A 25,970-nucleotide genomic window follows, 5' to 3' on the forward strand; every position below is an offset into this window, starting at 1 on the left:
GACGGTTCGCGGCGGCTAATTTCCTCTTCATTGTTAGAGACGCACGCGCTCGTTTGAACAGGCGTTCGGGAGTTAAACCTCTTTGTGAGAGGGAGTGAAAGTGGACAAGATGTGGGGGGAAAAAAAGCCCAAACTGTTAGCGCTGACAAACGACATGTCGAAACAGATGTTCCTGCAGGTGGACACGAAGATCAATAGGAGGTGGAGACTAGCTGCATAGTTACCTGAGCTGCTGGAACTTGTAGCAGATGTTAAACAGACTGATGCCCTGGACGCCTGATCAATGGACAGGAGGCAGATGGAGGAGAACATGGACGAGTGCTGGGAGGCGCAGTTAGCTAGGAAAAACATAAAATAATGGGAGTTGCATCTGATATGCAGATGGCCGCCTGTCCACAGCATTAGCCCATCAACACACACTCTCACGCGCGCGCAAACACTCCAACTTTTGAGGAAACTTCATCCAAAAATCTGCTCCCTTTATCAACTTTAGTCTAACTAACTGCGGTTAAATTTGCCCGCCGGATTCCCGTATGGTCGAGCGGCTGCCCCACATCAGGATTCCACACGGGCAACCTGGCTCAGAAACAGCAGAGTCAGCAGGTTTTTTTTTTGTTTTTTTTTCTGGGCTAAAAAGTCGTTTAATGAGCAGCAGGACGCGTCGGTGTCAGGCTACGCTAACAGACTATCACCTTTAGCTCCCATTAGAGAATGAAACACTCCCAAAGCATCTCCTGGCTGTCAGAACTCATCAGTAACTCACGCCAGGACAACAAACAAGAACTTTTTTCTTCTGGAAAATCTAACTTTTATAACTTTCTCCTATTTTTAATCACGATAAATCTTATTGTGGCTGGTTGCAGGTGCATCAGCTGGCTCCGTAATTCCCCCAAATGCCACACAGCTGCAGGAGGGTGCCGGCCGGACGCACCCGCGCACGGATCAGCTGACACGCGGCGTCCCAGTTGCCTTCCTGTCCAAGGAGGAGCTTGAACTGGGAGATAACCTGATAGACTTTATCTTGTTTTTCGCAGGTCTCGGTGACGCCCGAAGACGACACTTCAACCGCGCGGCGTCCCCCCCGAGTCCTAACCTTCCCCTTGTCGCCTGAGAGCTGTCAGCGGCCTGTTGCTTATTGATGTTTCTGCATGTTTTATGTCTTTCTAAGATATGACGGCCCTGACACGCGGCTGATTTCAATCAGCGAGACACACACTGCCGAGAGTGACAGCTGGCGAGAAGAGGACATGAAAAAAAAAGGTGGTGGTGGTGGTGGTGGTGGGGCGGGGGTTGAGGGGACGTCATTGGCTCAGATCAGCTTCGGCCTCGTCTCTGACCGGGGATTCTCCTCCCTTCTAATGAAAATGTTTCATTCCCATCTCATGCCTCCCCTCCACGATGAATTCAATAGAAGGGGAAGGAGAAACGAATGGCGAGGGAAAGAAATTCAGCTTTTGTCAGATCGGGGAGGCAAGAAGAGAGGCTGACCCCAGAGCCAAAGGTTCTGACACTGCATCAATCCCTTTAGGGGCGAGGCCTGCTGGACCAGCTCTGGCTGAAGATTACTTCAGCACATCTGAGGGATGGCTGCTCTATCTATTTCACACATTCTATGCAGAGGACGGCCTTGTATGCTTTGGATCCTGAGCTGCCCAGTAAATTAGGTCTGAGATCATTCCGTGGAATGAAGGGAACTATCCGGGGCAATTCAGCTCCACACCATTGACAGGGAGCTTACCGAATCTGGAAAAAAGGGGGAGACGCATCCAGTCCCTCTGTTTCTTTATGACACCATCCAGAATGTACCGTGGGTAATCCCAATAAGGCTCTTTACTTGCAAATTCAAGTATGGGCGCGCATGTACCGATAAGACGCTCCCACGCAGCTTTCTCACACACTTGTTATTGACAAGCACGTCGCGCACCGCTCGACCCTCGGCGCTTTCGCACCCGTCAAAAGTCGGACGCTGCAAAGCTAAAAGCCAAAAAAAAAAAATCGTTAGAAAAAGTTGAGCGTTTTTGTTTCGCCCAATGTCAGCGTTTATCCCGCTCTCGTGCACGAGCACGATGCGAGAAATAATCTGCGCCATAGTGTCTTTTTCTGACGATTAGAATAAATTCTTAAATAATCACATTTATCCTTTAAAAAAAAACAACAAAAAACAGTGTTTCTGCTAATTTAAACTGGACTGTAAAACAATAAAAAAAAAAAAAAGATCTCACGGCCGATGCAAACTTGTTTATGTCTGGATCTGATAATGTCCAATTTAACACTTCTGTGTTCACAGAGAGATATCAAATTAATAGCTGCAGTCAGGGTACTTTACTTTGAGTGCGCAGTCATATTTCACTTTTTTTTTAATAGAGCATAATTACTGCAGGCGTAATGAGATTCAAAACAAAGACTAAATTAGCTGTCATTAAATTATTTCAATTTCCTTCCCCTAATAGAAGATTGTGACAGGTGTCACAGTCGCTGTTATGTTTGGCTTCGCAACATGTTATAATGGATAATTGATCCATCAAAAAACATCAAGCCGCGGCCATAACTGGCTGGAGACTGTCGCCGTGCACATGCAGAAAATCGAATTTAACCCCGTGTTGACTGCGACACTCCCCTGCTCTGTCGATCAAGCGCGTCTCTCCTTGACAGCTCTGTTCACATGTTGTTAAATAACCTAAAGGCAGGAGAGAAAAAAAAGAAACATGAAAGAAAAAAAAGCAGTCTCAGAGGAACTGTCACAAAGAAAGGAAATGCCACGGGGGGCGAGGAATGCCTTCAGTCGCGCGGCTTTTCACATTTTAATTTGGGTTTGCGGGACTGACTCGTGGTAGCGCCTGAGTGAGCGGGTCCTGGGAGTCAGGGCTCGCGCTGACCCCTGAGCATAGACGCGCCCAGAGAGATGTCAGCCCAGAGCTCCCGAGGATCACCGGGCTGCCAAGCGCTTTGAAAGCCGCTGCCAATTCAGCCTAAGTTTCAGCTGAATGGTCGCCGCAAGAGGAGGGGAGCGGCCGCAGTAAAAACAGGTTGCGAAAGGAAGAGAATTTGCTTTCAAAATGTATTTGGCCTCCGACCCCGCGTCCGACCTCGCGGCCTCCGCCTTTGAAGGCGAGCATATTTTTTTGTGAGAGACACTGAAAGAGGTGAGGGCTTCCGGGGTGGACTCGGGGCCCGTCGGCATAAACATATTAATAATCTGACAGCTTCATCTGCTTTTGAGGGCCAGACTTGACAGCTCCACAATGGCCTGCGCTGTAGTCCTCCTCGTACACGTCTAGCTCCCCTGTCTGAACAACACAGAGACTTTATTAAGACATCACACTCCTGTGAAGTATTGATTTTACACCAGTCTCTGTCACTTACTGTATGAGCACAACCGGGAGCAGCAAAATAAAGTATGACAGCTGCATGTAACCCGCTGGATGTGTGTGAGGGAGCCGCTCGGGTAATTTGTTGTTTCTCTTTTTTTTTTTTTTCGCCGCTTTTCCCTATTTTGTTGTATGTCTTTAATCCGATATGGCAAGACCGCGTTCCCTGATCAAAGGGAAAACGCGCGTCAGTCTTTCCCTTCATATTTTTTTTTCAAAAAAAAGTTGAAATTGGAAATAAAGGAGCGAGACATCAGAGGGGAGATTGTTGCAATTAAGTTCGCGCCGCTCGGAAAAAAGGAGCAAACGCTATCTTGAACAAAGGAGGGGGATGTGCATCTGCCTGTGGAAACGCGCCCCGCCCCTCAGACAGCAGGTCTGTCCGTGGAGAGACAGAGGGAGAGCGGGGTCAGACGGAGCACAGGTAATTGAGGTGTCCCCTCCCCTTCCCTTTTTTTTTTTTTTTTCCAGGGTTTTGCGCCCCATCCTTTCGCCCCATCTCCTGCCCTATCCACACAGCGGGCACAATTACGCTCCCCATCACCCCACCAGCTGGCCCCCATGATCCCGCACTTCTTACTAAACGCTACTCCATCAGCCCTCTCCCTCTTAACCTCTCAGCACCCGCTCTGGGGGAATGGTTAGCTGCACACAAAACTGAGGGCTGGGGGGTAAAAAAAAACAAAAAAAGGACTGAAACAATTCCACTACTTTCAACATTTAAAACGCTGGAAAAAATCCAGAAGTTGAGTTAAACACAGGTCGTGCCTGGAGAATCGAACTGGCAGGTGCGGCCGGGGCCTTGCTGAGCACAGCGAGCGCTAACGTTAGCGCGCGGATCGGTTGTAACAAATATTGTCGTGCTGAAATTAGACCGCGTAACACTTTAAATTCCACAAAACACCGCAGATTTGTTTCAAATGGATACCTTCCCTTCTGAATAAATGAGGGACAGCCTCTCTTCCGCCCAGCCGGCTGACAATTCAAATCAAACCAATCAACATGGACGTTAATTGAGCGGCTTGAAATAGATTTCAACACCCGAGTGTCAGTCTGATCATATTTCTCACGTACGCGCTGGGCGTCTCTTGATAGACAGTGTTTTCGCTCCATCCCTTCATATTAATGAGTGGGAAGGCTCCGGTGCGTTATTACCTGGAATAATACCATATGGTAAAATGTAAACAACATCTGCATATTCATGTCATAACTTCATCTGTTTAATTAGTTCCAGTAAAGCAGTTTACCCTCTGAGACCCTCCCCTGTCAAAGCAGCGGCGGCGGAGCCGTGCCCCGCTGTCGGGCCTGACAGTCCTCCATTGTTCCGTTGACGCTCCTGCCCTGTCTGTTTAATGCCAGGTGCTTCTTTACAGGCCACAGATCAGGTGGAGTGAGTTATGGAGCTACTTTCACGCCGATGCCAGCGCCGACACGTCCCTCTTTAGCGGGGAGAACTATAATTATTTGAGGATATTCCATTCTGCAAACACGGCTCGGTTAAAAGCCAAAGTTTCCCCAACAGAAGCTATTTGAGACGCATCTGTTTACATGCATAGAGAGCCGGGCGGACTGACGCGTCGTACTGCGGGAAGATCTATTTCAAACAAACAAACAAACAAACTGGTGCACAAAGTTTTAGTTTAGTTGTTTTTTTAATTCAATGTTTCATTTGAGTTGGATTTCTACCAACAGGGTTTAATCATGTGACTTCATACTATAATCATACCTACTTGTGCGCTCACTCAGCTAAAAGAAAGAAGATGAACAAGATGCAATAAATGAGGGATACTAAAAAGGCAAAAGCAATTATGCCTTAAGTGCAGAGCCATGTTGGTTTACTCGCTAGTGCCTTGGTGTAAAAGGTGCCATTTTTGTTGCTATCTTTACCAACTGGTTGCTGTTGTTTCTCAATATTAGCATGACAATCCTAGCAGTGAAGCTAAATGCTAACTGTGTTTAAACAGTTTCAAAGATAATAGGGTGCCGTGGTTTCAGGATCTCGAGTGGGCATTGTCTAATTAAATTCTCTTTCATCAGGCCCTCGTTTGTGCACAAGCATTAATACTTGTGACCCCGTGTAGCCTGAGCACTAACATGCCGGAGGAGGGGAAAAAAGTGGAGGGAAATGAAAGAGAAAAACATGAAGGAATATCTTATTAGGGGAGTCAGGCGTGTTTTGGCCCTCGTTTCTTGATGGCTGCTCTCGGTGTCGCGACCTACTGGCGTCTAGCTAATACGACAATGTGCGCAATGCCATTGTTCTCAATCAATAACTAATTATCAAAGTACTGGCTCCGACTTATATTGTCTGCTCGCTCGGAGGCCCTTGTTGCAGACTGAGAGACAGAGAGAGGCACAGAGGGGGAAAGGAGGGTGGCTTTTGGCTGCGCAGCGATGCTGCCGCCACAACATCCTCGCGGGCCTTTCAACATACAGTGTGCCGCCAACTCGAATTAGCGTCGCCTACTAATTGATATGAATTAGAACAGAAGATTTTTTGTTGCTGCCGAATGTCATAAAAGACAAAAAGGAAAACAGCACAAAACACGCAGGCGGGCCAAATTAAGCTGACTCCTGTGACGGGCTTTGGACAGTGGCGGCGGACAGTCGCTCTGCTCCCAATCTGTACGTTTCATTATTTCAATCGGGTTTGCACGGCCCTGAGTTTCCCCACAAAGTCCGGTGACCACCTCGTTATTGTTAGTTGCTTTGTACAAATGAGGGAAGAGGAGGAACCCGGGAATTTGACAACACAGGGTCGGATTGTGCTCTGGTGCCTGCCTGTCTTTGCGGCTCCTAATGGAGGGGCGAGACCTGTCATCCCACGTGGCAGCACAGTTCACTTCCCCTCCTCTGGTGCCACCGGCACCAGGACTCTGGGCCAAAGCCCCAGCGAGACGAGGCAGGAGGGGGGTGGGGGCGACCGGTGGCCCAGTGGCAGGCAGGGGTCAGCCCAGTGAAAGTGCTGCCCCCAGGACAGCAGGTTTAATCCCTCAGCAAGAGCAGGACTGTCGGAGTGGCCGGTCCATTCAGCCTGGGTAATGATATCACTTGCACTGGATCTGATGTCTGACCTCATTACCAGAGTTTAATTGCATTGGTTGCAGAGTTTCAGTTCTTCTTTTTTTCCGGGCCTCTTATTGTTTCCGACAGCTCTCCAAAAGAATTTCTTGGTTGCTTCCAAAAACAAAATTCATTTCCCATACATCACATCATTCAAATTAAGATGGCGGACGCTGCAGTGGCTGAAAAAAAAGAAAAAGAAATATCTCTTTCAGTATTAATGAGATAAAAAGAATAAATTTAAGAGTCTGACTAATTTGTTGAAGTGTTTAGTAACACTGGAGACAGTATATATATACATATATACACCTCCAACTGAGCTATTTCAAATAAATTATATTTCAAATAAAAAAATAACACAATTTGTTTTTCTTAAACAAATCACAGGTGGTCATTAAAGGTGATTTTTTTTTTTAAATCGAATGGAGAGTATTAAATTAGCACTTCATTAACACCTCTGAAACTTAACTGGTCCTAATCACATGGTGTTCATTACAGATGAGTGTGAAAATAATCTTACATATGTAAACGACAGCTGGTTCACACTTTAAATTAGGTAATGATTTCAAAACCCGCATAAAAATCACTGCACAGTTTTTATGCCATCCTTCAAAAGTCACAATTTTAGCCGCCATATTTCCTGAGGGTGTCCGCTGATCACGTTTATGTAAAGCTACGTGTTTTGGATAACTTCACAGGACCGAGCAGCCACGTTCTCCCGGGAAATACTCCGTTTCTGGTTGTGCGGGCTGTTTTGATGCTTTGAATCGAGAAAAGCTGCCCCCGTCCCTCCGCCCCCACCTCATCTCGCTGCGACCCAAGAGCCAACCATAACCTGCCCCTCCACGGTGAAGGAAATAAGTCCCTTTCATGCCGGGATAACACATGAAATATGAATACAGAAAACCAGACGGAGCTGAGGAGTAAATAAGAATCCTGACTGGGGCTCAGGTAGCGGCTCCGGTGCCTCGGCGTCACCGGTTCCCTTCCTCCCACGCAGCTCGAGTGGTAATGTCATCCTCGTTTCCTGCTTGTCGCCGGTCCTTCAGAACCCACACAGCCTTAAGAAGCTGCGGCGGAGTTGCGAGTTCAAGCCTTTGCTCTTAATGGGGGTTTGCTTTTTTAAAAACATCACAACACGCGTAAACAGGGTGGTCCGTTGTGAATTAAGTGCAAGGAAACTTTGAGTAAAGTATCACCGCGGCTAAAGGTCGCAGGCAGAAGGTATCTGCGTGTGTGTGTGTGCAAACAACGGTGTGTGTACAGGTGCCGCACTGTATTGAAAATGCCTCATTAGCACCCTTCCCGTTTTCTTGGGCTCGTGGAGTGTAGCAATGTGCCCTTGAAAACAGACCCCAATTAATTCTTTGCATTGTGCGTGCAGATAGATTTTCCAATATTCTCATCATGAAAGAGCAATTATAATTCCATGATTCATATGCACACTCCATTTGAAGCAGCTATCCTCGCCCATTGTCAGTTGTCAGAGTAGAGGATAAATCATGAAAAGGCCTAATCCTGCTACGGGCAGCAGGCTTTAATGAGCAGGCTGTCTCAGGCGGAGCCATGTGATACCCTGGCTGGGACCGAGCTACCGCTACGCCGAGGTCACCTCCTAATGGAAGGCTCCGCGGCGTCCCCTCTGGAGCAGGGCGGGGCCCACTTACGTTGACCTGTTAAGTCAAGTTGCACTCCTCTGACCCCCCCCCCCCTCCTCCAAAAGATGTCTGTATGTGGGAGATTGTCAGAAAGGCAGCAACACAAACAGCCGCGCTGGCTGCAGCCAACGAGAGGCTATAAATAAAAGGACCCCCCAAAAAAAAAAAATAAAAAGCCAGTTCGGAACAAGAGAGTGGAGCCTGTGAAAGATGTAAATTCAAAGCAAAAGCAGCAGAACTTTAACCTATGGGCTATTATGCAGCAAGTGAAACAGAACTGCCGCATGGAATTAAGGGACAATGGGGAGTTCAGGCCAGGGGCATTTAACCAATGGACATCCAGTGTAGCTGATCCCAATCTTAATGACATCGGTGACCAAAGCTTTGCAGAAACTCTGATCTCTGGTGGCATAAGGAAAGGGTGGTGGCCAGAGGGGATTAGCTAGATATATTAAAATATGAAAAATATGAACAAAGAAAGGATAATGAAAGGAGGTTACAGGAAATCAGGGTGAGTATTATTGCTGGCCTTCACTGAGATGTAGAGGGGAGGGGGGTAAGAAAGCTCTGCAAATAGTCATTGGATCGCAAAGTCAATAAAAAGGTGCAATCCTCACAGACAGGAAGCTATAATCAACAAAAATCCATATTGAGGGTGAATGCCAGAGTTTTTCAAAATGTCAGCGGAGTGTGTTTGCAGAAGGGCAAGAATGACAGATGAAGAGCAGGGAGGTGAGCGGCGGGGACACGGGGACGGGCGGACCGTGCACTGATGAGGTCCTGGAACCAGAGAGCAGGCAGAGTGCAGCGCCGGGCCAGGAGAGCACCTGGCCTCAGTCTGCTCCCCACAGAAAAGCCAAGAGGAGTCAGCGGTGTTACCGCAATTTAATGGGAACTCTCCACTTATAATTCATAGGTTAACAAGACAGTAGGCAGCCTGGAGCGCGGAATGACAGCAGGAGCCGTTGGTGGAAACACTTTATATCAGCCGTTTTTGCTAACGACAAATAGTTGGAAAAATACAAAGCTGAGCAATACAGGAAGCTAGGTGATTGCGCCGCGAGTGCGGCAGCACTTACGTCGAGTCAATTCAGAGATACAGGTATTTTCCATTTTCAGCCGGGGCAAAAATGCGGGGAAATAGAAGGGCCATTTCTTCCCTTTTTTCGATTTCTGTCTCATAAATCCTTTTCAAACAAAGTTCCCATTCTTCTTTTGAGGTCTTTTAAGTCATTATAAATGTTTTTTCTCTCTCTCCTTCTCCCTCGCTTTAGTCTGCCTGAATAAAATAAGTGCAGATTTGCTGGAAATCAGTGGCTTTTGTGTGTGGCTGCAGGGGCATGGTGAAATGTTTGGACACTAATACCCATTCATTTCGGTAGCGCTATAAATAAAAGCTGCCAGCTATGCGGCTGCCATGAAGTGGTATTCTTTGGTGCCCAGCAGGATGTCCTGTTCACATTAGCGCAGCAGGGAAAACTGGCTGGAACAGCCAGACAACTAAATCAAGACATTGTCAACTTCTGACAAAATTGCTCTGGGAGGATGAGGTGGGGGGAGGGGGGGGGGGACTGGTTTTAAGGGGAGTTGTGCATGCTGGCTTGTGTGCACATTGCCGTGAGTGTATAAGAGGGAGAGGGAGAGCAAGGAAACGAGAGGAGCAGCATATCGATAGATATCTAGCGAATTTTCAGGAAACGTATATGTTTTTGTCATTTAAATCCAGCGGCAGGTTTTAATGTATGCATGACACGGCAGGTGTCTGTCATTTTGAGCCAGTAAACCAGTGAGCATAAGCATCCTGTCGGTAAATACGCACTTTACACCATCCCACCTCCCCCCAATCAAATAACATCACAGGCACGATGTTACGCTCCTTTAAACAATGACCCAGCCCTGGGCGAGATTTGCAGGTGGTCGGCTGTCTGGTCTTCGTAGAGGTTAGCTCTTAGGGAGTGCTAAAAGCCCCGGGTCTGAACAGGGGGTGCTATCATCAGAGGAAGCCTTGGTGCCAACAAGACCCGGATCGTGACAACTCTGACCTCAGTTAAGTACAGAACGCAGCAAGAGCCCTTGGATGCGGCGCCCAGAACAATGAAAGGGGAGAAGGGAAAGGCCGCGCCAGGGCCGCAGCTGGGACGTAACATGCCAGTGGGCTTGCCATTTCGATTAGAGGTACCAAAGCCTTTTACCGCAGTTAGAAAAGACTAAAAGACAAAAGTGGAACTTTCCATTCTTATCGTTTTGTCTTCCAAAGCCTACTTGACAACACAGTAGTCCAAAATGCCCCTACAATGGGGGAGTGAACCACGGAAGACCAGAATCAAATAAGGTTTGGCAGTGCCACCGTGAGGTCGCGGATGGGTTTTGCTTATCCCAAAGTGTCCTTGGACTCGGTCCAGACGGCCCATCTTTTGGAGGTCTGAACTGGAGATGAGACAACTGCTCCTTGGAGTCTTTGCTGTAGGGTTCAGTGGACCATGAGAAAACAGCAGCGAATCCGTCACTATCTTTCCTCCCGGGACAAAGCCGGCTGGTCACTTCTGAAGCTGCAGTGACCCCAGGCATGAACCCTGCTGTTCTCCATTCCCTGCCCTAGGTAGCCACTGGGAATCTATGACCTCAAGTTCATCAGGAATCACACACTTTCACAGCAGCTTTAAAACCAATCACTGACTTTTTCTGAGTTTTAAAGTGTGTGAAGCCCTCCGCCACTTCTGTCCCAGTGAGTTAAAAATATTTACGAGGGGTTCCATCTTTTTATTTTTTGAAAAGAAAAACATTACGGACAGCCGTGTTTTCAGATACATGCACATTTAATGAAAACCAGTTATGATTTTGTAAGAGCTTCCTTACTCCATCCAAGCACAGATGGCTCTTAATTGGTTGGCAAAGGGAGCAAGAGGTCTCTTTTTGTGTGCGTGTGAGTGCTTGTGTGTGGGTGTGTGTGTGTGTGTGTGAGGCGCCAGTGTGTGATTGCTGCTGCTGTGAAAGGCAGGCAGCCTGATGTTGAGATGGAACAGTGCGAGAACGGGTCACACAATGGCGGCACCAGCCTTGGGGGGGGAGGGGGGGGGGGGGGTTGGAGGTGCTGGCCGGTGGCGTGTGTGCATCTTTCTGAAGATGGAGAAATCAACATGAATGGAGGAAAGGAGACTTCAAACTGAAGGTTGAAATATAAAGAATGTTAATGCCGTAGCAGAGTCCTGCTCATGATACCACGTCAATGATATAGAGCGCCAACTAGTGGTAACAGGGATTTAATGCCCCGATTTATGTCTGTAATGCATGCAAACAAGCAAAAATGATAAAAAGAAGAGTGTTGTAGAATTACTGAGCTTTCATTCAGCACATGGTCAGCTTTGATGAATGAGGAATCAAACCCTGGGTCAGTTGTGCAGGACTCTAAAGGCCAGGTAGCCCATAATGCGGGTTCAGACAGCAACGGATATCGTCACTAAAAATGTCCTCCCCATTGCTCTGTGTAGCAACGATTAGCATATATTAGCTGGTATTATGCTAACATCCACTCACGTTTTTCCTCTCGTAACGGGTGTGATTGTGAGAGCTAGATGTTTCAAATCTATTTGTGGAGCCTCACAAACTACAGTTTCAATCATTTTTGAGGGCCAGCTTCTGATTGTTCTGGCCCGTCAACGATGGTGAAGACTGCGGTTAATTCGAGAGATGGAAAAAGACTCCCTTTTCGGATGAGAAGAGGTCATTTAGGGCAAAAACATTGACATTTTCCTGTATGTAGACACATGCGCGGGTGTTATTCTGCATAAGGCGCAGGGAAGGTCCATGAAAATAAGGTTCCACCCATATGTGATCCCTGGATTGCTCACACACACACTCACTATTTGTAGATAGTTCTCCCCTTACAAGCCACTGTGGACAAGAGGTTAAAGGAGAAAGTTGAACCTGTTCGTGTGAAAATCCAGTTAAAATAAAATATGTATGATGTGCTTCAATAAAAACAAATTAAAAGGGGATTTTCTTATTTTTTATAGTGTAGGCCTCATTTTAAATATCTACTAGACTTTTGGGCTGCGGTACAAGACTAAGAAGTTAATGTAAATCTCTGCCCTCGGAGGGAATGACCCGCCAGACATGTCAGAGCTCAGGACGCCACAGGAAACAGGAGGAGACAGAAGCTAGCATTGTTTTCTATCTGGTCTTGCTTTTGTAACAAGGTGCTACGCAGCTATTGCCTCCACAGACACACAGTGGTATTACACAAAAGGACGCTACCTGACTAGTATGCAAACTTTGCATTTTTACAGGATAAATAATGGGCGAATTTAGACAAATCGTTTGATAATGAAGTCAGTTCATTAGAATGTTACACAGACGTTTAAAAAAAAATACATTTCTAATAATTCTGAAGCATTGTTTAGTTGGCCAAAGTCCTTCCATGAATGTGTTCCACTGTATCTTACTTCACCCCACTGTTGCCTCTAACACCACCTTCACTATCACACATGCAAAATATGTGTTGAACAAATTTAATTGGGGGGGGGGGGCTCTGCTTAATAAAACACATCTAGCAGTTCTGAGAAGGGTGGTACCCTTACAAAGGATGAACACTTGTTCAACACCTTCTAACAGGATGTCTCCATAAGCACGGGGTAGAATTAAGCTGTGTCAAAATGACAGGCCATGGGAGAGGTTACAGGAGACGTCAAATCAACGGCGGTCCAAAAGGGGACGCCATTATCAGTGACACTCTACGGGTGCCCCCGGCCAAAAGTCCCCCTGCACCGCACAAGTTAAGGTGTTGCTTGATTCATTAGTGTCCGTGTCTGAGCCGAGGTGACGGCTCCCTCATTGTCCTGAGAGGGGTGAGAACCGGAATGTCGCTTCTTCCTGTCAACAATATGTCACTTTAATTTCGTTTTCTGACGCCCAGTCTTGACACCTGGAAAGGTTTGACCGAGTGAGGTAGCAAGGGATCATAGGAGAGTCCTATTTAAAGGGGGTGGTTGACACTGATGACATTTCACTCTTCCTCCTCCTTAGAGCCTCGCAATTTTGTGGGAGAAGAGACAAAACGCAGGACACCGAAGGCAGATAAGCCGTTCATTGTTTGAAAGGGCGGATAATGATCAGTCATAACTCAGATGGTCTCTATCTTTCGCACATTTGAAACTGATCACACGCGACGAGGAGAGCGATTCGAGATGAAATATCCCGCGGTAATTTAAATTAAAGATGCAATCTCAGCGGTAGTATTAATAACACATCTCAGGAGCGGACTCGTTCGGGCAATTTCACTGATTAAAACACACTGTATTCTTTAACTCTATGAAATTGTTTAAAAATGACTGTAATGGACTGTCCTCTAGGATCTGTGTCAAAGTATTTACAGTATGAAGTCACCCATAATACACTGTTAGAATATAATAGCTGTCAATGGATGCACAGTGCTAATAATGTAATGTGCCCCTCCCTGAGGGAGCTGATCTCCTCATCTGGGTCATGGTGAGTATTAAAAGGGTTAAGGGTGCACAGTAAATTTATTGTGGGTCTTCCAGCACCAATGGGCCGGAGCACTAATGGATGACCTTGGGGTTTAGCTACTCCAGACTTGAGGAGATCATGTCTCACCACCTCCCTACCACCAGGATGACCCCAGCCCACTCTGCCCCTGGCCTCAACCTTTAACTCGCTGATCTTTGACCGAATTATTAAGCAGACACCTGCTTTCCGGTGTTTGGTCAGAGCGGGGGAGGAGGGGCCTGCTCGCTCCGGGTACTCAGATTTGATGTAGATGCGTGCTGAGACAGTATCCATCTCGCTGGAGATAAAACCCATCTGTTCTGGTTCCCAGCAGTGTGACTTCCACTGTCCCCCCGCAGTTGAATCAATTTAGCGTTGACGATGGTGTAATATAAGGTGCATTACAATGTCATCATTTAATCTGCATCGATGATTCATTCTAAATACAACATTAGTATTAGAAATCATTTAACTTGTATTCACTCATACTCACAGTCACTATATAACACTAGAGGATCCAATAGGGGAGGTTTATATATTTAGATTTTTTCTTTTTTTTGCATTGTTTTATGTAGTTTTTCAGGTATAACATTCCAATAAACCTTTTCCGGGAAGACCGATCTAGTAAACAAAGGTAATAATGCGTGCATCAAACTGGAAATTTAACGTAGAAAAGTGAAAATTGGCTATTATGTCAACTCTGCCAAGGGCTGCGCCACCCCTACACCAGGGACTCAAACCTGGGGGAAACAGGGAGGGAAGAGAAAAAAGCAAAAGGATGTCATTAAGGTATAGCCTGGAAGTGACACTGACCTAAGTCAGCCATCGTGCATTGTCCCACCATCTGCACCGACGTGAACTTTGCCTTTAAATCATGGCGTCTCAATTAACATGTCCAGCTGGGTGGAGAATTTCCTCAGCTCCCTAATATCATTACCGCCCCAGCCGCGGTATAAATATTTAAAAAGTGCTCCTGGTATGTGAGAGCTTCTGCTCCTCAGGTTATAATTGCCCTTAAAGCTGAGTCAACGCGCAAAGTCCCCATAAATGTCCAGTGTTTTTCATGAATGGTGTTCAACTTCACCCAGGCCGCACACACATTCTCCAGTGGTGGGATGGCAAAGGCTCAAGCCTCTGTGAGACGTTCTAATGATGGCAGACAAAGAGGGTTTAGAAAGCATCAAGTCGTCTTCCAAAATGCAAGCTGTGTGGTCTTTGTGATAGTCCCATTACAGCATGAAGGACTCTTACTTTGGGCTGTATGTGTCTGTATCTCTCTCTGTGTTTGCTTGTATGGATAACTGTACTTTCCAGGAAAAAGAGATCTTAAGAGGAAGTCTTTGAATGTAGGACACTGGTGCTGTGGCGGTTAATCTCCCCCCTACGGCTTTACAGACGGCTGTGGATTTAGGAATTGGCATCATAACTGACCAGTGCTGTTTGATTAGATAACAGGGGATCTACTGCAGGCTTCAGTGGTCCACCATGCCGGAATGAAACAGTTTGCTCTCCTCTCGTTCTGCTTAGAACACGATGGGGGCATCTCCAGCAGTCTGTCCCAATCTGCCAAGCCGCGTCCACCGGAGCGCTACCACGATGGAGTCCATAGCTGCGGACAGCGCCGGCTCGCACCAGATGTTGGGAATTAGCCGTCGTGGGCTGTGCCCTGCAGCTCTCCTTCAGACACAGTGTGCAGGATTGCAGGTGCTGCCAAGTTGCCAGTCAGGCTAAGGAAGGATGCAGAGGAAAATAACGGATAATATAGGAGACCTATGATTGTGGACCATTGTTAACCAACCATGGTCTTGTCATTAAGGGTCAACTTTGAAGGATTAACGCGTAAATCTACGAATTTTAAAACAGCTCGTTATCTCTTTGTCATTTTTTTCTATTAAATGTATCATTCGGCTTCATTTTGGACAGGAACTTTTCGTTTCAGGTTAAAATATAGCGCACGCCGTTGCAACTTTCTTGTGTCTATTAACAGCAAATGCATAAAATAACTGTCTTTGTGCGAGATCTGTTGCAATACGTTGCAATAAGTGAAGCACCCTCCACCTCAGTACGGTGGCGGTCAAGGCACAAAATGGAAGTCCTGCACCCGCTCCAGAGTTTCATTGCCGTACATAAATTTAGACATTAGTAGTAAAGATTAAAGTGGGTTTTTTGAGAAGAAATTAAAATCTGGTGTTAGAAAATTAGCACAAAGAACATTCAAAGACGTGGAATCCATTTCAATATTTACGTAAACATCTTACTCCAAAGTGAAAAGAAATACAGCAATTAGCAAGTCAATAAAGTAATGCTATCAAAAAAAGCTAATTAGGAGACACTGGGCCTTTAAATGTGTTTGAACAGGTTTCCTAAAGCTTTGTACACTAGCAGGCAGCACCAGTAACTGGTTAAGCTCAGTCCCTGCTACTATGGGGGACGGCCTTTGTCCCCTCAAATGAAATATACTCTCAATGTACGAGGTGGGTGTTACTTCAGATGGAGATGTATTTGGGGTCTCCACAGGGGGAAATAACGTGCAACAATGATATCTTTGATCATTGCTAAAACGCAGCAGCGCAGGAACTGTGTCGAGTGTGGTTATCGTCAACCTCTTTCTATTCCCCCAGCACAAATCATTTCATGGCTCCTTCATCCCATGTGCCACAACTAGGTTTCAAAAGCAATTTCATCTGAAAAATAAGCTGCTTTTCTTCAATTTTCAAGCCATTTGTATCAGGGTTAGTGTTGTTTACCTAGCTAGTACACTGGTATTTACATACCTCTTTAAAGGGAAAAAAAAAAGGTCTGGTATGATTTATGGACTGCAGCAAGAGCGCAATTTTCTGTGTTGCACACCTAATCTGAGAGGGTATGGAGAAAGGTCACAGTGACCATACAAATACCGTGGCCCTTCCACAGAGAGTGGGTGGATATTCATTCTCTTAAAAAAAAAATGTCATTGAGGTCTGATTTATGATATATGCAGAGCGCACCGAGCCCAACAACACCTTTGTTTTCTGCCTCATTTCTGAGCCAGACGACTGAAAAAAGAGACCATATATACTGGATATACATTGATTAAAAAACCAAAAAGGCTTTGAAATCATCAACAAGTAACAGAGTTAGTTTGGTAATTGAAGACCAGAGGCAACAGATTACTTGCATTTTATCGATGACGAACAAAGAGGAGCGAGAGAAACAGAGCCGGAGCTCTCAGGTGTTGGGATCGATGCCATATTTCAGAGTTGTAACCTTTAGACTCCCCCTTGACTCCTGCGTGATACGATACTGACAGACATGGCAAATACATGTTCCCATGGACCAAAATCCATATTTCTCCCCGTGCTTCATTTCCCAAACATCTCTTTATTGTGGTGATTTGATTGTACCACCGTCAGGGCGGCGGATTGTTTGCCGCCCACGCAGGGTTAATTATTGCTATTACCGGGCCTTGGAAGATGATTTCCTACCCAGGGAGGTACGGTTTTATGAGGGAATGCTTGTTAATAATGATAATGCCTGAGCGAGGCACAAGACAGAGAGGGAAAGGTCAGGAATTTCACAAACTGAGCTTGGTAAAACCCGGAAAAGCTCCAAAAAAAAAAAAAGAGACAACTGTTTTTGTTGATATTGCTGAACAAACTGGAGCAAAACAAGGTCGGGCGGGTTCAAATTTAAAACCGCCGTGCCGCCCGTCCGCCGCCTTTCCGCTGCGCGTGCGGTTTTGTCATTTTACTGATGCCGCGGGACCGACTGGGAACAAATGGATTAGTATGATCTAAAAAGGACAGGTGTAGAGTGTCGCATCTGGAATAGTGTTTCATGTTCAGCATTACACACTCATTATTTACAGTGCGCTCACTCCCAGCATAGACAGACCATTTTATAGGGAAGTGAAGGGGGGATCAAGTTCAGGCCTTAATGACAACCCTTCCCTGACCTCTCTGGAGAAAACAAATGGAGCCCCAAGGTGATGTTTCAATATCCCTAACTACTTGGGTGTCCGAGGGAAAGGAACAGATGTAGCCCTGAGGATGAGGAAGGGGTGAGGTGCGGGTCAAGGTCACCATACGCCAAGGTTGGGGTCAGATAAGCACGCCTGGCTCCGGGTCTTCACATGCCCACCGGCTGAAAAAAAGGGAGGTGCGGACAGAGTAGGGAGCTACGGATGGAACGATACTCCGCCGAGGGCCGGAGGGGCGGGTGAGAACGGGGGCACCGAGGTCCAGTGCCGTCATATGCCCGGGTCAGGCTGTGCCCTTGCTCTCATTGGCTGCTTGGGGCTATTTCTGAGAGAGCACTTGCTAAATTACTAATGTGTTTACTTGTGGCCAAAAGTGACAAAAGCGCCCGAAGTAACGTGTTTGGGAACGCCGCGTTAAACAGGCGGCTCCTCTTCATTCCACCAGGACTGAAACTTCAACCCAGGTTTGGGGTGGCTTCTACACATTCATATACTGTTTATCTGATACGGCCACAGTTAATTGGAAAAAAAAAAACCTAAATGAATTACTTCAGGTTATTTGTTAAGATAAGTATGAAATGTCAGACTGCGCCATTAGTTGCAGAGGGGGATCCCCTGGTATTTGGAGAGGAATAAATTGGCTCTAGCGCATTTATTTTGACTTAATTAATAAGATAACCTAAGTGATTTATTTGATTCCCCAGACTGTATGGCACTATAATAACATACAGTATTGCGGTAAATTTGCTAAACGTGTTCAACCAGAGAGGGACAACGGGAACAGAGTGAGACTGCAATTACTGTCACATTCGCAGGGAGAGGGATGCTAATGGGGAGATTTTCTGCTCCAGATCAAATCAAATGTAAATGTATCCTGGTGGGTTGTGCTTCCTTTAATTAGGAGGTGCAAGTAGTTTGATAAACTCTTAAAGATTAGGGTTCCTCTGGTTGTCAGCTCATTACATGGCTGCTTGTTGTGCCGCAGCCATTTATTTTCCATACATTACACCACTCCATATATTAGCAATAGCAAAGCGGGTACAGTTCACCTAAAAGGGCTCTAGGATGGGAAAGATGAAGACCACCTGTATTTCCTGTCAGTCACTCCAAAACAAGTTCCACAGTTATGGAGGATGGAGATCTTTACTGGTTAATTACTTATTTCTCAGGTGGAAAACAAAAGCTTGACGCTTCGTGTAGTGAGGATAATAAAGAACCTGAACACAGAGGAAGAAATTCAATTACGGTTTGCACAAAAGGCAAACACACAAACAAAATATAGATTTTCCACAGTCCCCGTGTGTGTTTATGAGACATTTTGGTACTTCACTTGGAAAAGTATGCAACTAATAATGAGGTTCTTACAGAGACGATAAAGCAAATATATTTTCGTGTATGATAAACCATAATTTCTGTGAAAATGTTTAATTACACTGATGAGTGTACCAAACAGGCTGTCATATTAGCAAAGCAGTGAACTGTCACAAATAGAAACACTCAAATGTTGAATTAATTGGCTCAAACGACGTAAGTGTGTTCTAAAGAGTATTTAAGTGTCATTTCACCAAATGGGACCGAAGCTACACCGATCAGATTTTATACACTATCGCTCTTCTAACATGCTCAATATTCTAATTCTGGACTGTTGCTGTGCGCACAAACAGCATAAAAACAATTTAACTAGGACGCATGTATGATAATAATATGAATTTACATTGAAAACAATGATGCAAACTGGATGAAGGGATGTTTTTGGACATTAGATGCATATTACGGGTCTAATACTGTAAAATGGTGCTGTTTTGTGTCAGTTTCAGAACACCCCTCCCCCCCCCCCCTTTCAGAAGAGAACTGCTGTTTTAATGAGATGCTGAGTAAAGCTGGAGACAAGAAGAGTATTACTACTATTAACAGCAGACATGTGAGCTGACAGGTGACGTGAAACGCTGAGCTGGTCACCAGTTAGAGGGCTCCAATGAGGAGGGGTGGGAGAGCGGGCTGGAGGTGGGCCGAGGGCGGAAGAGAGAGGTGGCGCCTGGAAGGTCAGCCCTTTTTTCTGCAGTCAATAATTGACATTTAGACGCGCGTTTCAAACGCCGGTGATAAAACGACGCAAGATAACGGGGAGCGGGCGGCTTACGCTGGCGTGCAATTACGACCCTAATGAGATGCCAAAATGCAAATGTCTTTGTGTGCGCTCCAGCCTCCTTTTGTGGGGTGCCGCGGCGGCGTCTGTGGCGGATGATACATGCCATGCTGCTGCTGCTGGTCGACAGAATGGTGACATGTTGTGGGAAGGGGGGGGGCGGGGGGGTGGTTGAGAGGACCGGGCCACACAAAAGTGATTCCAGTAAGTGCATTTGGTAATGCAGCCCTGAATGCTCCCAAAAAATATACATTCATTAACAGCCCCAGACAGTATTTTAATGAAATAACAGCAGGCTGGAATATTAAAGATGGAGGAACACCGTCCTGGCTAAGATATCTGCACCCTTTTCTTTAAATAAAGTAAGAATTCCTCCATAACCCTTAAACAAACCTTCCATTTTAATGTTGGTCATTAAAATGATTCGCAAAGCAATGCATCGCCACACAGCGGCCATATTGTATTTCATGCACACGGTACAGACCTTTTGATTGCTTTAATATGTATCCAAGTATATTAATTGAAGCCTTTGCAGTCAAGAGTTTGCACTGATCGCTTGTATAGCCTCCCTGTCCTTGATTTGTAAACGCTTCTTTCAGGTGTTGTAAATGCTCGCGTCTTGCTTGATATCTGTCCCTGAATAAAATAACCTGAGGGGGTGTGTGGGATGCGTGGGGGGGTGAATCCTACTTTCCTCGTTTGTAGGTTCACCCTTTCCAGACCTGGCGCCCTCCTTTCTACCGCTAGAAGCCGATAAGAATGGCCACAAAACATGCTAGCAGTCATGCTGTTTGTTAGAAGCAATTAATTTCTCCAAGGCCTTCATTCCATTCAGGGTGAGCTTTTGTGCTCTAAATCCCACTATTCTGAGCTTCTCTTGTGCCACGTAGGAGGGTTTGAAAGAGCGGAGGATCGGAAAGGAGAGGGAGAGCCTTTGGATGACAGATTATCTTGGGCCAGTTAAGCATGTAATTGCTCAAATGAGTTAAAATCCCTTTAAATATCTGTCTCTGCACCTCATCACACCACTTCATAGACTCAAATATTTGTCTATTGACAAGATAAACCGAAAAGGACTCATCCGCCCTCAGCTATCCGGACTTTCCTTTAACGAAGGGAACTTTATTCAAAAGAAATTAATAAGGGGGGGGGGGGGGGGGGGACTGGTTAAAGAACTAATCTGTAAACCGTCCTAAAAAAGTTTTTAACACCTCATAATGTGAAGAAATCAGGGATCATCGCGCAGTTTTAGCAGACCTGGTGTTAAAAATTGGAATAATAACGTAACAGGATGCCGAGGTCTCATCCCAGGATTGTTATACAGAGTAACAGCCACGGCCAGGCTGCATATTCTAATGTGCAGAAAACCTCCATTTCTCCTGCCAAGCTTCCTTTTTTTTTCACATAGCCACTGTTGCTCCAGACCAAGGCTGATAGATCCATGCCTTAGAGGGAGAAAGTGCTCCATGCCAGACTTCTGAGGGTCACTGAATGGACCGCTCCCCCTGCTTTCATTTATTTTAATTTAATCAGCAGTCTAATCACAGCCTTCGAGATGTCCCCCTGCTGCATCCCATCAAAGACTTTGACAGCCTATCCGTTGTATTGACAGTATGAGGATGCGGCCGTGGATACGATATTAAAATATAAATGCACGTCCCTTCTTCCTGTGTGGACTAATCAGCATCCACAGAGGATGTTTGGGATGAAACAAAGACTGTTTTCTGTCCGCATGATGGAGAAGGGATGAACATGATGGGCTGGATAAAGAGGGCGAGTTTTTGCCAGGTGTATTTGGCCCTTGCCAAATGCCACCCTCAGAGCGGAGAGGGTGTCCTGCAGCGGTTCCCTGAATGAATGCTAATGAGGGCGTGTGCGTACGTCTGAATGTTATTCACACCGCATCAAACTGGGCCTGCAAAGAGGTGCAAAACTGGGGCTGGCAGCCTCCCAAACCAAAACAACCTGGAAGAATGTCAGACATTACATGTGCTGAGGACACACTGCATGCATGGTGTAGTGCAGTGGGGGGAGGGGAGGGGAGGGGGGGATCCATAAAGCCTATATTAACCACGGTCCTGCTGCCAGAGAAGCTGTCTCATGGAAAACTGTTAATGATTTATGGTAATGTGTTTTATTTTTAAAGCTTAACCAAAATAACATGCATTAAAGGGAAACCAGCAGGGATCACATGTGTCTTGGTATTAATAGAAAACGTCTAACAGAGGGGTGTTTGTCCCCGTTACCGCGCACAATGACTGACCACAGGAATTCAAATGGAAAGAGGTAAAGTCCAGTTGAAATAAATGCAGGTGAGCCGTGCGCCGCGCCGCTCATCACAGGCCAATTAGAGTCATTTACTAAGGTGAGACTTTTCCTGGCCCGACTTCACAGGTGCTGACAGCTGATGGGAAGACAAGGTCAGTGGATATACAAGCTCTCATTTAAGACAGAGATGTGGAAGCTGAAGTGGGGTTATTTGGGTCTATCGGAGCTGTCAATCAATTAATGACAATTATCGAGCAAGGACGCCTGCAGGAGGCGAGGCGGGCGGTGAAGAACAACCACGAGGGACCGGGCTGAGGAATGGGACGAATTATGGAGATTGGAAAATAATAACCAAAGCCGAATGATATTAGCAGCCCGCACGTGTAGATCGCTTCCGTGCCCGTGAGCGTGAAGATGTTGGGCACCGAGGCAAAGACTTGGATCCTGCTAATAATGTGCATAGAGATAAAACGTTCAACAGAAGACAAATCTGACGTGTGGGCTTAAATAACTGCAGGTGCCAAACGAACCATGAAGCATTCGATAAATAAACGGCTGACCTGGTGGCTGTTAGCACACATTTAAAAAAAAGCAAATACTAAAAATGAAAAAAAAAAAACATCTTAAATGTAAGAGCACATCATCTCAGACCCAGACGGGTTCATGTAGCTGCAGTAACACCCTAAACTAGGAGGAGTGCGAGGAAAAAGGGAGGGAGGGGAAGCATTTTGAAACTCTCCAGCTGGCAGGCTTTAATTTTCCACCATTCTAATTAAAATGCAAATTAAATTTATAATTAGCAACCACAGTATCCGAGAAACCACCTTGTGTGCAGCCCAAACATATGGGGCAACCAGCGGTGGGCAGCGCTGTCTCTAGGAGACAACAGAGGTGGGTGGCGAGACCGGGAGTTTGTTTGTCGAGGCTGGCGGCGGCGGGCCGAGGGCTGATGACACGGCGGCGGTGTGGCGCTCCCCCCCTGCTCCTCTCAGCAGGAGGCCCTCTGAGCTCTGCCGGCTCGGGGGGGCCACAGGAGCGCGGCTCAGTTTACTCTGCTGTCGCTGCCCCACGTCACAGGTCAGCGCACGTGTCACCTCGGCTAGGCGCAAGTGCGGTGACCGGCACGGCCGGGGTCGGCCGCTCGGGATCGAAAGGTTTCTGACCAAAATTAACCTTTGCCGACTCTTAGATAATTAATTTTTCATCGATGGCAATTCCTTTGTAAAGCTTTTGTTTTAAAGCAGCAGTAGCTGCACACAAACCCGGGACGGTCGTCGGGATTCCTTCTTCAATCGTGGTGAGTTCAAAAGCAAAAACCAGGATTTCAGCCCAATAAACGCAGGTTAACGCGGCTGCTTCCATTTGTTTTTCCCTATAAAAATGAAATAAAAGCAACAAATTTAGCAAATTAAAGAAGACAGACACAAAGTGGAAAAGAAAGCGGGGCCACTTGGGGTCAGAGGAGCCCCCTCCCCCCCATCCCGAGGTGACCGCGACACTGCTGAAACAGCACCATCCGTCATCCATCAGTTGTCACGGCCCCAAGCTGAGGTCGGAACAAATCCATGTCAGTGGAAAAGGCCAGATCTTAGCGGAACCCGCTCTCGCTCAGCTGGACATTTTACCGCTGACGCTGTGTCAAGAGAGGGCTGCCCTGATCTCCACTCCTTCAATGCCAATGACGGAGTCCATGAGAAGTTCTTTCATGACCTGTTCACCAGCCCAGCGTCCCCTCCTCACCTGAGTGGGACCACCACCTTCCATTACACACTTTGAGCGTCTCCCCTACGAGACAGACTTATCTAAGAAGCTGTCAGGTGAGTTAACTCGCAGAGCTCCGAGTGGACAATTGGATGTGGCCCGGTGTCACAACTGACACGTTTCCCCTCGCACGCCGCTCCCGAAATGACGCTCCTCAGGGAGCAGAGTCAAACATTAACACGGTGTCTTTCGGGATCCCGCTCACAAGAGCCATTCCCAATATTTGGACTACCAAAATCCTCCAATTGTGCAGGTTTTGCACGCCACAGGCGTCTTCCCTGACCTGATGGCAGAAACAACGCGGTGGCTTCTTTTTCTTAACCAAATTAGAACGTTACATCTCCCAGTTTGTCTGCGTTTCCCAGCGGGACACAAAAGAATCCGTTCTGAGAAAATATTCTAACCGCAGCGCTGGACAGAAAAGTCAAAATGATATATGGCTTAACTGAGTCGACGGGCACGTTCGGACAAAACACGGCGTCCAAATATAATCCTCCATTGTTTTCTCCCCCAGCAAGAAATGTTCTTGCTAGCCGCTTGGTTTAGCCACCTGTTGCCTTGTTAATCATGCTGCGAAGATACTCATAAATCATAACATTCTTCAATTAATCAAGCTGTCAGCGTCTAGGTGAGAGGTCATTCAAGGAAGAGACAGAAGTCATCAGTGTGGCGTGAAAGGGTCACGGCTGTGTGGCATCTCTTATTCTTGGGAAGTGTCACCAGAGAAGCCAGTGGAACAAAGGAGGAATCAAAGTCCAAGGGACACAAGAAAGGGGGCTGGGGAAGGCAGCCAGGCAGCCACACCAGAGGCAGAGAAAAGAAGCAGGGTCTAAAGCATAAAGCCAGTCAAATTGACCTGTCATTACATCAAGAGAACCGTGCCAAGCCTCAACATTATCGCTCGCACCATACCCTTTTGGATGACAGAGTTCCTGCAACTTACCAGGTTCCCGCAGCACTCTATTTGCATAATTAACAAGTCATTCATGTGTCATTCATTCCACTTCTATTCATATGTTGGAGACTGAGATTAAATAGCGTGCAATGTCTTTGGTAATTTCCACCAAGTGCCGAATGATTAGCGCTAAAAAAGGCGCAAATTAAAGTGTGCTACTCGCTGGACGGAGGTCGCACGTTGCCATAGAAGACAGACGGCAAAGAATCATACCGAGCAATGTGGCATTTTGGGTCAATTTTAGCATTTAAATGTCCTCTCCTGGGGGCCAGGTTTAAACTGGATTGGCCCATGCTGGTGACGGCTCAGGCCACCATCTCCACTCTCTTTTGCCTCCATCTATAAACACAATCAACCGAATCTCCAGAGTGCAGATCAGCTTGCACTCCAGACGTGTTGCCGATCATTCAGTTGATGCCGTTACATGTTAATATTAAGTTCTCGTTATTGGAGCCGTAGTTATTTGTTTTGATCTCGCATTAGTGCCGTGATGCCGTGCTCAGGTTTGCACCTGAAAGTTGTCGTTGGACGTAAACGTGCATGCACACTCTACGTTTACGTGCAAACCCCACCCACTCTGCAGCTTCATCTCACATGTTTCACCCCCAGAGGAGGAAACAACAGGGAAAAATGCCTCTGCCAAGAATGGGCATTATTAATATTAATGTTAGCTGACGACAGTGAGAAATTAACCTTTAAATGAGGGGTTGGGTTTATATATATCACCAAATAAAAAATGCATTTTTAAAAAAATCATTACTATTATTATCATTATTATTGGAAGGTATGACAGCAGTAATTATGTGTGTTAATTGGGATTTGACGTGGACTGAAACACGACTCTAATGTGGTAACTTGATCCCAAACACCCAATTGGCGACTTGGTGACAAGTCCTATTTAATAATTAGCGTAGTTTCTATTAACATTTCAAACAATGTTAAGACTGTTTTAATAGCTGTAAAAAAGGGATCATTTGTCATCATTTTTAACATATGGTCCATTGAAACTCCGCGACCGGTCCTTGATCCTAATGTTTTTACAGTAGAAAAACAGAAACGTGTCTGCACCAGTTTATGGTTTTATCCTTGTAATTAAGTCCTTCAGCCGTTCAGCTACATTACCAACTCTCTTCCCTGCTTTGTCTTCAAGGATCCTGGTTAAAAAGAGATGTTTCCAAGATAAAACATATGAGACTGTGAGCAATTATTTCGATTTTAAACTCCACTCATACAGCAGAGGTTTGAAGTAGACTCTATCCTTGTACCTCTGCAGCAGCCCATAATACCTGCA

General features: G+C 46.2%; 1 long non-coding RNA gene across 2 annotated transcripts in view; it reads right to left on the reverse strand.

Moving 5' to 3' along the window:
- Positions 1 to 231: 231 nt before the first annotated feature.
- Positions 232 to 25,970, reverse strand: part of LOC115251035 (uncharacterized) — a 56,050-nt gene continuing 30,311 nt past the window's right edge. Inside the window, exon 3 of one of the 2 annotated variants that reach the window (XR_003889589.1) lies at positions 232 to 338. This is a non-coding gene — a long non-coding RNA (uncharacterized lncRNA). Of the gene's footprint in view, positions 339 to 6,457; positions 6,614 to 25,970 lie in introns of those variants that run through there. The other variant, XR_003889590.1, reaches the window with a different exon arrangement.

The sequence above is a fragment of the Takifugu rubripes genome, chromosome 9 (genome assembly GCF_901000725.2).
Source record: "Takifugu rubripes chromosome 9, fTakRub1.2, whole genome shotgun sequence".
Lineage (NCBI taxonomy): Eukaryota > Metazoa > Chordata > Actinopteri > Tetraodontiformes > Tetraodontidae > Takifugu > Takifugu rubripes.